The following is a 15679-nucleotide window of genomic DNA, read 5'->3' on the forward strand; positions in this document are numbered from 1 at the left end:
CTCAGACAGTGCCCGCTCCCTCAGCACTGACCCTCGGACACAGCCTGCTCCCTCAATGCGGACCCTCCGACACAGCCCGCTCCCTCATCGCTGACCCTCCGACACAGCCCGCTCCCTCAATGCGGACCCTCCGACAGTGCCCGCTCCCTCAGCGCTGACCCTCGGAGGCTGACTGCTCCCACAGCGCTGACCCTCCGACAGCGCCCGCTCCCACAGCCCGGACCCTCCGAGACAGCCTGTTCCCTCAGCACTGACCCTCCGACACAGACTGCTCCCTCAGCGCTGACCCTCAGACAGCGCCCGCTCCCTCAGCACTGACCCTCCGACACAACCTGCTCCCTCAATGCGGACCCTCCGACAGTGACCGCTCCCTCAGCGCTGACCCTATGACACAGACTGCTCTCTCAGCACTGACCCTCCGACAGGGCCCACTCCCTCAGCACTGACCCTCCGAGACAGCCTGTTCCCTCAGCACTGACCCTCCAACAGCGCCCGCTCCCTCAGCACTGACCCTCTGACACAGCCTGCTCCTCAATGTGGACCCTCCGACAGTGCCCGCTCCCTCAGCGCTGACCTGTGACACAGACTGCTCCCTCAGCACTGACCCTCAGACAGCACCCGCTCCCTCAATACTGACCCTCCGACAGCGCCCGCTCCCTCAGCGCTGACCCTACGACACAGACTGTTCCCTCAGCACTGACCCTCAGACAAAGCCCGCTCCCTCAATACGGACCCTACGACAGCGCCCGCTCCCTCAGCGCTGACCCTCTGACAGCGCCCGCTCCCACAGCACTGGCCCTCCGACAGTGCCCGCTCCCTCAGCACTGACCCTCTGACAGCGCCCGCTCCCACAGCACTGACCCTCCGACACAGCACGCTCCCTCAGTACTGACCCTCCGATAGTGCCCGCTCTCACAGCCCTGGCCCTCCGACAGTGCCCTCTCCCTCAGTGCTGACCATCCGACACAGCCCGCTCCCTCAGCACTGACCCTCGGACACAGCCTGCTTCCTCAGCACTGACCCTTCGACAGTGCCCGCCCCCTCAGCACTGACCCACCGACACAGACTGTTCCCTCAGCACTGACCCTTCGACAGTGCCCGCTCCCTCAATGCGGACCCTCCGACAGTGCCCGCTCCCTCAGCGCTGACCCTCGGAGGCTGACTGCTCCCACAGCGCTGACCCTCGGACAGCCCTTGCTCCCTCAGCACTGACTTTCCGACAGTGCCCGCTCCCTCAGCACTGACCCTCCGACACAGCCTGCTCCCTCAGCACTGACCCTCAGACAGCGCCCGCTCTCTCAATACTGACCCTCCGACAGTGACCGCTCCCTCAGCGCTGACCCTACGACACAGCCTGCTCCCTCAGCACTGACCCTCTGACAGTGGCCGCTCCCTCAGCACTGACCCTCTGACATCGCCCGCTCGCACAGCGCTGACCATCCAACACAGCCCGCTCCCTCAGCACTGACCCTCCAACACACCTACTCCGTCACAACTGACCCTCAGACAGTGCCCGCTCCCTCAGCACTGACCCTCCGACACAGCCCGCTCCCTCAATGCGGACCCTCCGACAGAGCCCGCTCCCTCATCGCTGACCCTCAGACACAGCCCGCTCCCTCAATGCGGACCCTCCGACAGTGCCCGCTCCCTCAGCGCTGACCCTCGGAGGCTGACTGCTCCCACAGCGCTGACCCTCCGACAGCGCCCGCTCCCACAGCCCGGACCCTCCAAGACAGCCTGTTCCCTCAGCACTGACCCTCTGACACAGTCTGTTCCCTCAGCACTGACCCTCAGACAGCGCCCGCTCCCTCAGCACTGACCCTCCGACACAGACTGCTCCCTCAGCGCTGACCCTCAGACAGCGCCCGCTCCCTCAGCACTGACCCTCCGACACAACCTGCTCCCTCAGCACTGACCCTCTGACACAGACTGCTCCCTCAGCACTGACCCTCCGACACAGCCTGCTCCCTCAATGCGGACCCTCCGACAGTGACCGCTCCCTCAGCGCTGACCCTATGACACAGACTGCTCTCTCAGCACTGACCCTCCGACAGGGCCCACTCCCTCAGCACTGACCCTCTGACAGCGCCCGCTTCCTCAGCGCTGACCCTCCAACACAGACTGCTCCCTCAGCACTGACCCTCCGACAGCGCCCACTCCCTCAGCACTGACCCTCCGACACAGACTGCTCCCTTCGCACTGACCCTCCGACAGCCTGCTCCCTCAGCACTGACCCTCCAACACAGACTGCTCCCTCAGCACTGACCCTCAGAAATCGCCCGCTCCCCCAGCACTGACCCTCCGACACAACCCGCTCCCTCAGCACTGACCCTCCGACAGTGCCCGCTCCCTCAATGCGGACCCTCTGACAGTGCCCGCTCCCTCAGCGCTGACCCTATGACACAGACTGCTCCCTCAGCACTGACCCTCTGACAGCGCCCGCTCCCACAGCGCTGACCCTCCAACACAGACTGCTCCCTCAGCACTGACTTTCTGACAGCGCCCGCTCCCTCAGCACTGACCCTCCAACACAGACTGCTCCCTCAGCACTGACCCTCAGACAGCGCCCGCTCCCTCAGCACTGACCGTCCGACACAGCCTGCTCCCTCAATGCGGACCCTCCGACAGTGCCCGCTCCGTCAGCGCTGACCCTATGACACAGACTGCTCCCTCAGCACTGACCCTCAGACAGCGCCCGCTCCCTCAGCACTGACCCTCCAACACAGACTGCTCCCTCAATGCCGACCCTCCGACACAACCTGCTCCCTCAGCACTGACCCTCCGACACAACCTGCTCCCTCAGCCCTGACCCTCTGACACAGTCTGTTCCCTCAGCGCTGACCCTCAGACAGCGCCCGCTCCCTCAGCAGTGACCCACCGACACAGACTGCTCCCTCAGCACTGACCCACCGACACAGCCTGCTCCCTCAATGCGGACCCTCCGACAGTGACCGCTCCCTCAGCGCTGACCCTATGACACAGACTGCTCTCTCAGCACTGACCCTCCGACAGGGCCCACTCCCTCAGCACTGACCCTCCGACACAGCCTGCTCCCTCAATGCGGACCCTCCGACAGTGACCGCTCCCTCAGCGCTGACCCTATGACACAGACTGCTCCCTCAGCACTGACCCTCTGACAGCGCCCGCTTCCTCAGCGCTGACCCTCCAACACAGACTGCTCCCTCAGCACTGACCCTCAGACATCGCCGCTCCCCCAGCACTGACCCTCCGACACAACCCGCTCCCTCAGCACTGACCCTCCGACAGTGCCCGCTCCCTCAATGCGGACCCTCTGACAGTACCCGCTCCCTCAGCGCTGACCCTATGACACAGACTGCTCCCTCAGCACTGACCCTCTGACAGCGCCCGCTCCCACAGCGCTGACCCTCCAACACAGACAGCTCCCTCAGCCCTGACCCTCCAAGAGAGCCTGCTCCCTCAGCACTGACCCTCTGACACAGCCCGCTCCCTCAGCACTGACCCTCCGACACAACCCGCTCCCTCAGCACTGACCCTCTGACACAGCCCGCTCCCTCAGCGTTGACCCTCCGACAGTGCCTGCTCCCTCACCACTGACCCTCCAACATCGCCCGCTCCCTCAACACTGACCCTCCGACAGTGCCTGCTCCCTCAGCACTGACCCTCCGACACAGCCTGCTCCCTCAGCACTGACCCTCCGATACAGCCCGCTCCCTCAGCACTGACCCTCCGACACAGCCCGCTCCCTCAGCACTGACCCTCCGACAGTGCCTGCTCTCCTCAGGTCCGAACATCTGACAGCACCCGCTCCCTCAGCACTGACCCTCTGATTGCGCCCGCTCCCTCAGCACTTACCCTCCGACAGTGCCTTCTCCCTCAACACTGACCATCCGACAGTGCCTGCTCCCTCAGCACTGACCCTCTGACTGCGCCTGCTCCCTCAATACTGACCCTCCGACACAGCCCGCTCCCTCAGCGCTGACCTGTGACACAGACTGCTCCCACAGTACTGACCCTCAGACAGCACCCGCTCCCTCAATACTGACCCTCCGACATCGCCCGCTCCCTCAAAACTGACCCTCCGACAGCGCCCGCTCCCTCAGCACTGACCCTCCGATACAGCCTGCTCCCTCAATGCGGACCCTCCGACAGTGCCTGCACCCTCAGCACTGACCGTCCGACACAACCCGTTCCCTCAGCGCTGACCCTCGGAGGCTGACTCCTCCGACAGCGCCCGCTCCCACAGCCCGGACCCTCCGAGACAGCCTGTTCCCTCAGCACTGACCCTCTGACACAGACAGCTCCCTCAGCACTGACCCTCCGACAGCACCCGCTCCCTCAGCACTGACCCTCCGATACAGCCTGCTCCCTCAATGCCGACCCTCCGACACAACCTGCTCCCTCAGCACTGACCCTCTGACACAGTCTGTTCCCTCAGCACTGACCCTCAGACAGCGCCCGCTCCCTCAGCACTGACCCTCCGACACAACCTGCTCCCTCAGCACTGACCCTCAGACAGCGCCCGCCCCCTCAGCACTGACCCACCGACACAGACTGTTCCCTCAGCACTGACCCTTCGACAGTGCCCGCTCCCTCAATGCGGACCCTCCGACAGTGCCCGCTCCCTCAGCGCTGACCCTCGGAGGCTGACTGCTCCCACAGCGCTGACCCTCGGACAGCCCTTGCTCCCTCAGCACTGACTTTCCGACAGTGCCCGCTCCCTCAGCACTGACCCTCCGACACAGCCTGCTCCCTCAGCACTGACCCTCCGACAGTGCCCGCTCCCTCAGCACTGACCCTCCGACACAGCCTGCTCCCTCAGCACTGACCCTCCGACAGTGCCCGCTCCCTCAGCACTGACCCTAAGACAGCGCCCGCTCTCTCAATACTGACACTCAGACAGTGCCCGCTCCCTCAGCGCTGACCCTACGACACAGACTGCTCCCACAGTACTGACCCTCAGACAGCACCCGCTCCCTCAATACTGACCCTCCGACATCGCCCGCTCCCTCAAAATTGACCCTCCGACAGCGCCCGCTCCCTCAGCACTGACCCTCCGATACAGCCTGCTCCCTCAATGCGGACCCTCCGACAGTGCCTGCACCCTCAGCACTGACCGTCCGACACAACCCGCTCCCTCAGCACTGACCCTCTGACACAGTCTGTCCCCTCAGCACTGACCCTCAGACAGCGCCCGCTCCCTCAGCACTGACCCTCCGACACAGACTGCTCCCTCAGCGCTGAACCTCAGACAGCGCCCGCTCCCTCAGCACTGACCCTCCGACACAACCTGCTCCCTCAGCACTGACCCTCCAACACAGACTGCTCCCTCAGCACTGACCCTCCAACACTGACTGCTCCCTCAGCACTGACCCTCAGACAGCGCCCGCTCCCTCAGCGCTGACCCTACGACACAGACTGCTCCCTCAATGCGGACCCTCCGACAGTGCCCGCTCCCTCAGCGCTGACCCTCGGAGGCTGACTGCTCCCACAGCGCTGACCCTCGGACAGTGCTTGCTCCCTCAGCACTGACTCTCCGACAGTGCCCGCTCCCTCAGCGCTGACCCTACGACACAGCCTGCTCCCTGAGCACTGACCCTCTGACATCGCCCGCTCCCTCAGCACTGACCCTCCAACACACCTCCTCCGTCACAACTGACCCTCAGACAGTGCCCGCTCCCTCAGCACTGACCCTCTGACACAGCCTGCTCCCTCAATGCGGACCCTCCGACAGAGCCCGCTCCCTCATCGCTGACCCTCCGACACAGCCCGCTCCCTCAATGCGGACCCTCCGACAGTGCCCGTTCCCTCAGCGCTGACCCTCGGAGGCTGACTCCTCCGACAGCGCCCGCTCCCACAGCCCGGACCCTCCGAGACAGCCTGTTCCCTCAGCACTGACCCTCTGACACAGACAGCTCCCTCAGCACTGACCCTCCGACAGCACCCGCTCCCTCAGCACTGACCCTCCGATACAGCCTGCTCCCTCAATGCCGACCCTCCGACACAACCTGCTCCCTCAGCACTGACCCTCTGACACAGTCTGTTCCCTCAGCACTGACCCTCAGACAGCGCCCGCTCCCTCAGCACTGACCCTCCGACACAACCTGCTCCCTCAGCACTGACCCTCAGACAGCGCCCGCCCCCTCAGCACTGACCCACCGACACAGACTGTTCCCTCAGCACTGACCCTTCGACAGTGCCCGCTCCCTCAATGCGGACCCTCCGACAGTGCCCGCTCCCTCAGCGCTGACCCTCGGAGGCTGACTGCTCCCACAGCGCTGACCCTCGGACAGCCCTTGCTCCCTCAGCACTGACCCTCCGACAGTGCCCGCTCCCTCAGCACTGACCCTCCGACACAGCCTGCTCCCTCACCACTGACCCTAAGACAGCGCCCGCTCTCTCAATACTGACACTCAGACAGTGCCCGCTCCCTCAGCGCTGACCCTCGGACAGCCCTTGCTCCCCCAGCACTGACTTTCCGACAGTGCCCGCTCCCTCAGCACTGACCCTCCGACACAGCCTGCTCCCTCAGCACTGACCCTCCGACAGTGCCCGCTCCCTCAGCACTGACCCTAAGACAGCGCCCGCTCTCTCAATACTGACACTCAGACAGTGCCCGCTCCCTCAGCGCTGACCCTACGACACAGCCTGCTCCCTCAGCACTGACCCTCTGACAGTGGCCGCTCCCTCAGCACTGACCCTCTGACATCGCCCGCTCGCACAGCGCTGACCATCCAACACAGCCCGCTCCCTCAGCACTGACCCTCCAACACACCTACTCCGTCACAACTGACCCTCAGACAGTGCCCGCTCCCTCAGCATTGACCCTCGGACACAGCCTGCTCCCTCAATGCGGACCCTCCGACACAGCCCGCTCCCTCATCGCTGACCCTCCGACACAGCCCGCTCCCTCAATGCGGACCCTCCGACAGTGCCCGCTCCCTCAGCGCTGACCCTCGGAGGCTGACTGCTCCCACAGCGCTGACCCTCCGACAGCGCCCGCTCCCACAGCCCGGACCCTCCGAGACAGCCTGTTCCCTCAGCACTGACCCTCTGACACAGTCTGTTCCCTCAGCACTGACCCTCAGACAGCGCCCGCTCCCTCAGCACTGACCCTCCGATACAGCCTGCTCCCTCAGCGCTGACCCTCAGACAGCGCCCGCTCCCTCAGCACTGACCCTCCGACACAACCTGCTCCCTCAGCACTGACCCTCTGACACAGACTGCTCCCTCAGCACTGACCCTCCGACACAGCCTGCTCCCTCAATGCGGACCCTCCGACAGTGACCGCTCCCTCAGCGCTGACCCTATGACACAGACTGCTCTCTCAGCACTGACCCTCCGACAGGGCCCACTCCCTCAGCACTGACCCTCTGACAGCGCCCGCTTCCTCAGCGCTGACCCTCCAACACAGACTGCTCCCTCAGCACTGACCCTCCGACAGCGCCCACTCCCTCAGCACTGACCCTCCGACACAGACTGCTCCCTTCGCACTGACCCTCCGACAGCCTGCTCCCTCAGCACTGACCCTCCAACACAGACTGCTCCCTCAGCACTGACCCTCAGACATCGCCCGCTCCCCCAGCACTGACCCTCCGACACAACCCGCTCCCTCAGCACTGACCCTCCGACAGTGCCCGCTCCCTCAATGCGGACCCTCTGACAGTGCCCGCTCCCTCAGCGCTGACCCTATGACACAGACTGCTCCCTCAGCACTGACCCTCTGACAGCGCCCGCTCCCACAGCGCTGACCCTCCAACACAGACTGCTCCCTCAGTACTGACTTTCTGACAGCGCCCGCTCCCTCAGCACTGACCCTCCAACACAGACTGCTCCCTCAGCACTGACCCTCAGACAGCGCCCGCTCCCTCAGCACTGACCGTCCGACACAGCCTGCTCCCTCAATGCGGACCCTCCGACAGTGCCCGCTCCGTCAGCGCTGACCCTATGACACAGACTGCTCCCTCAGCACTGACCCTCAGACAGCGCCCGCTCCCTCAGCACTGACCCTCCAACACAGACTGCTCCCTCAATGCCGACCCTCCGACACAACCTGCTCCCTCAGCACTGACCCTCCGACACAACCTGCTCCCTCAGCCCTGACCCTCTGACACAGTCTGTTCCCTCAGCGCTGACCCTCAGACAGCGCCCGCTCCCTCAGCAGTGACCCACCGACACAGACTGCTCCCTCAGCACTGACCCACCGACACAGCCTGCTCCCTCAATGCGGACCCTCCGACAGTGACCGCTCCCTCAGCGCTGACCCTATGACACAGACTGCTCTCTCAGCACTGACCCTCCGACAGGGCCCACTCCCTCAGCACTGACCCTCCGACACAGCCTGCTCCCTCAATGCGGACCCTCCGACAGTGACCGCTCCCTCAGCGCTGACCCTATGACACAGACTGCTCCCTCAGCACTGACCCTCTGACAGCGCCCGCTTCCTCAGCGCTGACCCTCCAACACAGACTGCTCCCTCAGCACTGACCCTCAGACATCGCCGCTCCCCCAGCACTGACCCTCCGACACAACCCGCTCCCTCAGCACTGACCCTCCGACAGTGCCCGCTCCCTCAATGCGAACCCTCTGACAGTACCCGCTCCCTCAGCGCTGACCCTATGACACAGACTGCTCCCTCAGCACTGACCCTCTGACAGCGCCCGCTCCCACAGCGCTGACCCTCCAACACAGACAGCTCCCTCAGCACTGACCCTCAGACAGCGTCCGCTCCCTCAGCACTGACTCTCCGACACAGCCTGCTCCCTCAATGCGGACCCTCAGACAGCGCCCGCTCCCTCAGCACTGACCCTCTGACACAGACAGCTCCCTCAGCACTGACCCTCGGACAGCGCTTGCTCCCTCAGCACTGACTCTCCGACAGTGCCCGCTCCCTCAGCACTGACCCTCCGACACAGTCTGCTCCCTTAGCACTGACCCCCCGACACAGCCTGCTCCCTCAGCACTGACCCTCAGACAGCGCCCGCTCCCTCAATACTGACCCTCAGACAGTGCCCGCTCCCACAGCGCTGACCCTCCGACACAGACTGCTCCCTCAGCACTGACCCTCTGACAGCGGCTGCTCCCTCAGCACTGACCCTCCGACACAGACTGCTCTCTCAATGCGGACCCTCCGACAGTGCCCGCTCCCTCAGCGCTGACCCTCTGACATCGCCCGCTCGCACAGCGCTGACCATCCAACACAGCCCGCTCCCTCAGCACTGACCCTCCGACACAACCCGCTCCCACAGCCCTAACCCTCCGACACAGACTGCTCCCTCAGCACTGACCCTCAGACAGTCCCCGCTCCCTCAGCACTGACCCTCCGATAGAGCCTGCTCCCTCAATGCGGACCCTCTGACAGTGCCCGCTCCCTCAGCACTGACCCTCTGACAGCGCCCGCTCCCACAGCACTGACCCTCCGACACAGCCTGCTCCCTCAATGCGGACCCTCCGACAGTGCCTGCTCCCTCAGCGCTGACTCTACGACACAGACTGCTCCCTCAGCACTGACCCTCCGACAGCGCCCGCTCCCTCAGCGCTGACCCTCCAACACAGACTGCTCCCTCAGCACTGACCCTCCGACAGTGCCCGCTCCCACAGCGCTGACCCTCCAACACAGACTGCTCCCTCAGCACTGACCCTCAGACAGCACCCGCTCCCTCAATACTGACCCTCCGACAGTGCCCGCTCCCTCAAAACTGACCCTCCGACAGTGCCCGCTCCCTCAGCGCTGACCCTCCGAGACAGACTGCTCCCTCAGGGCTCACCCTCTGACAGCGCCCGCTCCCACAGCCGTGACCCTCCGACAGTGCCCGCTCCCTCAGCCCTGACCCTCCAAGAGAGCCTGCTCCCTCAGCACTGACCCTCTGACACAGCCCGCTCCCTCAGCACTGACCCTCCGACACAACCCGCTCCCTCAGCACTGACCCTCTGACACAGCCCGCTCCCTCAGCGTTGACCCTCCGACAGTGCCTGCTCCCTCACCACTGACCCTCCAACATCGCCCGCTCCCTCAACACTGACCCTCCGACAGTGCCTGCTCCCTCAGCACTGACCCTCCGACACTGCCTGCTCCCTCAGCACTGACCCTCCGATACAGCCCGCTCCCTCAGCACTGACCCTCCGACACAGCCCGCTCCCTCAGCACTGACCCTCCGACAGTGCCTGCTCTCCTCAGGTCCGAACATCTGACAGCACCCGCTCCCTCAGCACTGACCCTCTGATTGCGCCCGCTCCCTCAGCGCTTACCCTCCGACAGTGCCTGCTCCCTCAGCACTGACCATCCGACAGTGCCTGCTCCCTCAGCACTGACCCTCTGACTGCGCCTGCTCCCTCAGCACTGACCCTCCGACAGTGCCCGCTCCCTCAGCGCTGACTCTCTGACAGTGCCCGCTCCCTCAGCGCTGACCCTCTGACAGTGCCCGCTCCCTCAGCACTGACCATCCGACAGTGCCTTCTCCCTCAGCACTGACCCTCCGACACAGCCTGCTCCCTCAGCGCTGACCCTCTGACAGTGCCCGCTCCCTCAGCACTGACCCTCCAACAGTGCCCGCTCCCTCAGTGCTGACCATCCGACAGTGCCCTCTTCCTCAGCGCAAACCCTCGGACAGCACCCGCTCCCTCAGCACTGATCCTCCAACTGTATCCAACCCCTCATCGATGACCCTCCGACACAGCCTGCTCCTTCAGCGATGACCCTCCGACAGCGCCCGCTCCTTCAGGACTGACCCTCCAACAGCACCCTCTCCCTCAGCACTGACCGTCCGACAGTTACTGCTCCCTCAGCGCTGACCCTCCAGCACAGCCTGTTCCCTCAGCACTGACCCTCCGACAGTGCCCGCTCCCTCAGCACTGACCCTCCAACAGAACCTGTTCCCACAGCACTAACCCTCTGACAGTGCCCGCTCCCTCAGCGCTGACCCTCTGACAGTGTCCACTCCCTCAGCACTGGCCCTCCGACTGTGCCCACTCCCTCAGCGCTGACCCTCCAACAGTGTCCGCTCCCTCAGCACTGACCCTCTGACAGTGCCTGCTCCCTCAGCACTGACCCTCCGACACATCCTGCTCACTCAGCACTGACCCTCCGACACATCCTGCTCCCTCAGCACTGACCCACCGACTGTGCCCGCTCCCCTCAGTTCCGATCTTCTGACAGTGACCACTCCCTCAGCGCTGATACTCTGACAGCACCCACTCCCTCAGCGCCGACCCTCCGACAATGCCCGCTCATTTGGTTCTGACCCTCCGACACAACCCGCTCCCTCACCACGGACCCTCTGACAATGCCCGCTCCATTTGTTCTAACCCTCTGACAGTGCAGCACACCCTCAGCACTGACCCTCTGACAGCGCCCGCTCCCTCAGCGCTGACCCTCCGACTGTGCCCTCTCCCTCAGCGTTGGTTGATAAGCTCAGTTCTCTGCACAGGGTCTGAAGTGTCTCACTCATGGTTTGTAATATCCCCTGAGCCACCCTTCAAGGCGTTCCCAGGGGAATATGACAAGAGGACACAACCAGGAAAATCCCTTTTCCCTGAATTTCTAACTAATGACCCGAGACCATAGATCTCAACAGAATTTATTAAAAACCGAAGTCATAACGTATTTTGAACTGGTGCCACTGAAGGCAGAGAGAAGGAGAAATGGGCTCACAGAGAAAGGTGACTGGGGTAGCAGCTGACAGTATCCTACAGCAGCCGCCGTTCAGCCCATCGACAGGAGCCTCACCCCTTGCAATTGTCTTGTGGAACTGAGGACTGCTCTGCCCACGCTGGGTGGACGTGCCAACTGCCTGGGTCATCAGTGTACAGGAGGCCGTGTGAGTGGCTGGGGGAGCTGGTGGGGGGAGGTAAATGAGGAACGGAATGGCAGTCAGGGGGCTATCGGGCAGGAGTGAGAATCTGGACAATTACATTGCCTGTCTGTCTGCTGCCAGGTCTCTGGGTATCAGCTCAGACACTGGGGAGGAGCCTGCAGTGGGACATACACACATATACATATATATACACACTCACACACTCACTCACACACACACTCACTCACACACACACACACCACACACACACTCACATTCTCACACACACTCACTTAGTGTGTGTGTGAGTGTGTGTGTCTGTATGAGTGTGTGTGTGTGACTGTATGTGTATATGTGTGTGAGAGTGTGTCTGTGTGTATGTGTCTGTGCGTGTGTGTCTGTTTGTGATAGTGTGTGTTTGTGTGTGCTTTTTGTATGTGTGAGTTTGAGTGTGTGTGGGTTTGAGTGTGTGTGTGTCTGTGTGTGCGTGAGTGTTGCAAGTGAGTGTGTGTCTGTGAGTGTGTCTGTGCGTGAGAGTGTGCTTCTGTGTGTGTGAGAGTGTGTGTGCATGTGTGTGTCTGTGTGTGTGAGTATGTGTATGTTTGAGTGTGTGTGTGAGTCTGTCTGTGTCTGTGATAGTGTGCGCGTGTGTCTGTGTATGTGTGTCTGTGTGTGTCATTCTGTGTGTGTGTGATAGTGTGTGCGTGAGTGTGTGTGCGTGTGCGCGAGTGTGTGTGTCTGAGTGTTTGTGAGAGTATGTGTGTGTGTCTGTGTGTGAGAGTGAGTGTGCGTGTGTCTGAGTATGTGTGAGAGTGTGTGTCTGTGTATGAGTGTGTGTGTGTGACTGTGGGTGTGTCTGTGTGTGTGTATGTGTCTGTGTGTGATAGTGTGTGTGTACGTGTTTGTGTATGTGTGTGTGTGTGTGGTATGTCTGTGTGTGAGTGTGTGTGTCTGTGTGTGAGTGTGTGTGTCTGTGTGTGATAGTGTGTGTGTGCGTGTTAGTGTGTCTGTGTGTGATAGTGTGTGTGCGTGTGTGTGTTTGTGTGTGTGTGTCTGTGTGTGATAGTGTGTGTGTGCGTGTTTGTGTGTGTGTCTGTGTGTGATAGTGTGTGTATGCGTGTTTGTGTGTGTGTCTGTGTGTGATAGTGTGTGTGTGCGTGTTAGTGTGTGTGTGTGCGTGTTAGTGTGTCTGTGTGTGCGTGTTCGTGTTTGTGTGTCTGTGTGTGATAGTGTGTGTGTGCGTGTTTGTGTGTCTGTGTGTGATAGTGTGTGTGTGCGTGTTTGTGTGTGTGTGATAGTGTGTGTGCGTGTTTGTGTGTGTGTCTGTGTGTGATAGTGTGTGTGCGTGTTTGTATGTGTGTCTGTGTGTGATTGTGTGTGTGCGTGTTTGTGTGTGTGTGTCTGTGTGTGATAGTGTGTGCGTGTTTGTGTGTGTGTGTCTGTGTGTGATAGTGTGTGTGTGCGTGTTAGTGTGTGTGTCTGTGTGTGATAGTGTGTGTGTGCGTGTTAGTGTGTGTGTCTGTGTGTGATAGTGTGTCTGTGTGTGATAGTGTGTGTGTCTGTGTGTGATAGTGTGTGTGTGCGTGTTAGTGTGTCTGTGTGTGATAGTGTGTGTGTGCGTGTTAGTGTGTCTGTGTGTGATAGTGTGTGTGCGTGTTAGTGTGTCTGTGTGTGATACTGTGTGTGTGCGTGTTAGTGTGTCTGTGTGTGATAGTGTGTCTGTGTGTGATAGTGTGTGTGTCTGTGTGTGATAGTGTGTGTGCGTGTTAGTGTGTCTGTGTGTGATAGTGTGTCTGTGTGTGATAGTGAGTGTGTCTGTGTGTGTGTCTGTGTGTGATAGTGTGTGTGTGTGTGATAGTGTGATAGTGTGTGTGTGCGTGTTAGTGTGTCTGTGTGTGATAGTGTGTGTGTGCGTGTTAGTGTGTGTGTGCGTGTTAGTGTGTGTGTGCGTGTTAGTGTGTCTGTGTGTGATAGTGTGTGTGTGCGTGTTAGTGTGTGTGTGCGTGTTAGTGTGTCTGTGTGTGATAGTGTGTGCGTGTTAGTGTGTCTGTGTGTGATAGTGTGTGTGCGCGTGTTAGTGTGTCTGTGTGTGATAGTGTGTGTGTGCGTGTTAGTGTGTCTGTGTGTGATAGTGTGTCTGTGTGTGATAGTGTGTGTGTGCGTGTTAGTGTGTCTGTGTGTGATAGTGTGTGTGCGTGTTAGTGTGTCTGTGTGTGATAGTGTGTGTGTGCGTGTCTGTGTGTGATAGTGTGTGTGTGCGTGTCTGTGTGTGATAGTGTGTGTGCGTGTTTGTGTGTGATAGTGTGTGTGTGCGTGTCTGTGTGTGTGTGCGTGTCTGTGTGTGATAGTGTGTGTGTGCGTGTCTGTGTGTGATAGTGTGTGTGCGTGTTTGTGTGTGTGTGTGATAGTGTGTGTGCGTGTCTGTGTGTGATAGTGTGTGTGCGTGTTAGTGTGTGCGTGTTTGTGTGTCTGTGTGTGATAGTGTGTGTGTGCGTGTTAGTGTGTCTGTGTGTTATAGTGTGTGTGCGTGTCTGTGTGTGATAGTGTGTGTGTGCGTGTTAGTGTGTCTGTGTGTGATAGTGTGTGTGCGTGTTAGTGTGTCTGTGTGTGATAGTGTGTGTGTGCGTGTCTGTGTGTGATAGTGTGTGTGTGCGTGTCTGTGTGTGATAGTGTGTGTGCGTGTTTGTGTGTGATAGTGTGTGTGCGTGTCTGTGTGTGTGTGCGTGTCTGTGTGTGATAGTGTGTGTGTGCGTGTCTGTGTGTGATAGTGTGTGTGCGTGTTTGTGTGTGTGTGTGATAGTGTGTGTGCGTGTCTGTGTGTGATAGTGTGTGTGCGTGTTAGTGTGTGCGTGTTTGTGTGTCTGTGTGTGATAGTGTGTGTGTGCGTGTTAGTGTGTCTGTGTGTTATAGTGTGTGTGCGTGTCTGTGTGTTATAGTGTGTGTGCGTGTCTGTGTGTGATAGTGTGTGTGCGTGTCTGTGTGTGATAGTGTGTGTGCGTGTTTGTGTGTGCGTGTTTGTGTGTGTGTGTGCGTGTTTGTGTGTGTGTGTGATAGTGTGTGTGTGTGCGTGTTTGTGTGTGTGTGTGCGTGTTTGTGTGATAGTGTTTGTGTGTGTGTGTGCGTGTTTGTGTGATAGTGTTTGTGTGTGTGTGTCTGTGTGTGATAGTGTGTGTGCGTGTTTGTGTGTGAGTGTGTATGCGTGTTTGTGTGTGTGTGTGCGTGTTTGTGTGTGTGTGTGTGCGTGTTTGTGTGTGTGTGTGTGTGTGCGTGTTTGTGTCTGTGTGTGATAGTGTGTGTGTGCGTGTCTGTGTGTGATAGTGTGTGTGTGCGTGTCTGTGTGTGATAGTGTGTGTGCGTGTCTGTGTGTGATAGTGTGTGTGCGTGTTTGTGTGTGTGTGCGTGTTTGTGTGTGCGTGCGTGTTTGTGTGTGTGTGCGTGTTTGTGCGTGTGTGATAGTGTGTGTGCGTGTCTGTGTGTGATAGTGTGTGTGCGTGTTTGTGTGTGTGTGTGATAGTGTGTGTGCGTGTCTGTGTGTGATAGTGTGTGTGCGTGTTTGTGTGTGTGTGTGATAGTGTGTGTGCGTGTCTGTGTGTGATAGTGTGTGTGCGTGTCTGTGTGTGATAGTGTGTGTGCGTGTCTGTGTGTGATAGTGTGTGTGCGTGTTTGTGTGTGTGTGTGATAGTGTGTGTGCGTGTCTGTGTGTGATAGTGTGTGTGCGTGTTTGTGTGTGTGTGTGATAGTGTGTGTGCGTGTCTGTGTGTGATAGTGTGTGTGCGTGTTAGTGTGTGCGTGTTTGTGTGTCTGTGTGTGATAGTGTGTGTGTGCGTGTTAGTGTGTCTGTGTGTTATAGTGTGTGTGCGTGTCTGTGTGTGATAGTGTGTGTGCGTGTCTGTGTGTGATAGTGTGTG

The sequence above is a fragment of the Hemiscyllium ocellatum genome, chromosome 50, assembly GCF_020745735.1.
Source record: "Hemiscyllium ocellatum isolate sHemOce1 chromosome 50, sHemOce1.pat.X.cur, whole genome shotgun sequence".
NCBI lineage: Eukaryota > Metazoa > Chordata > Chondrichthyes > Orectolobiformes > Hemiscylliidae > Hemiscyllium > Hemiscyllium ocellatum.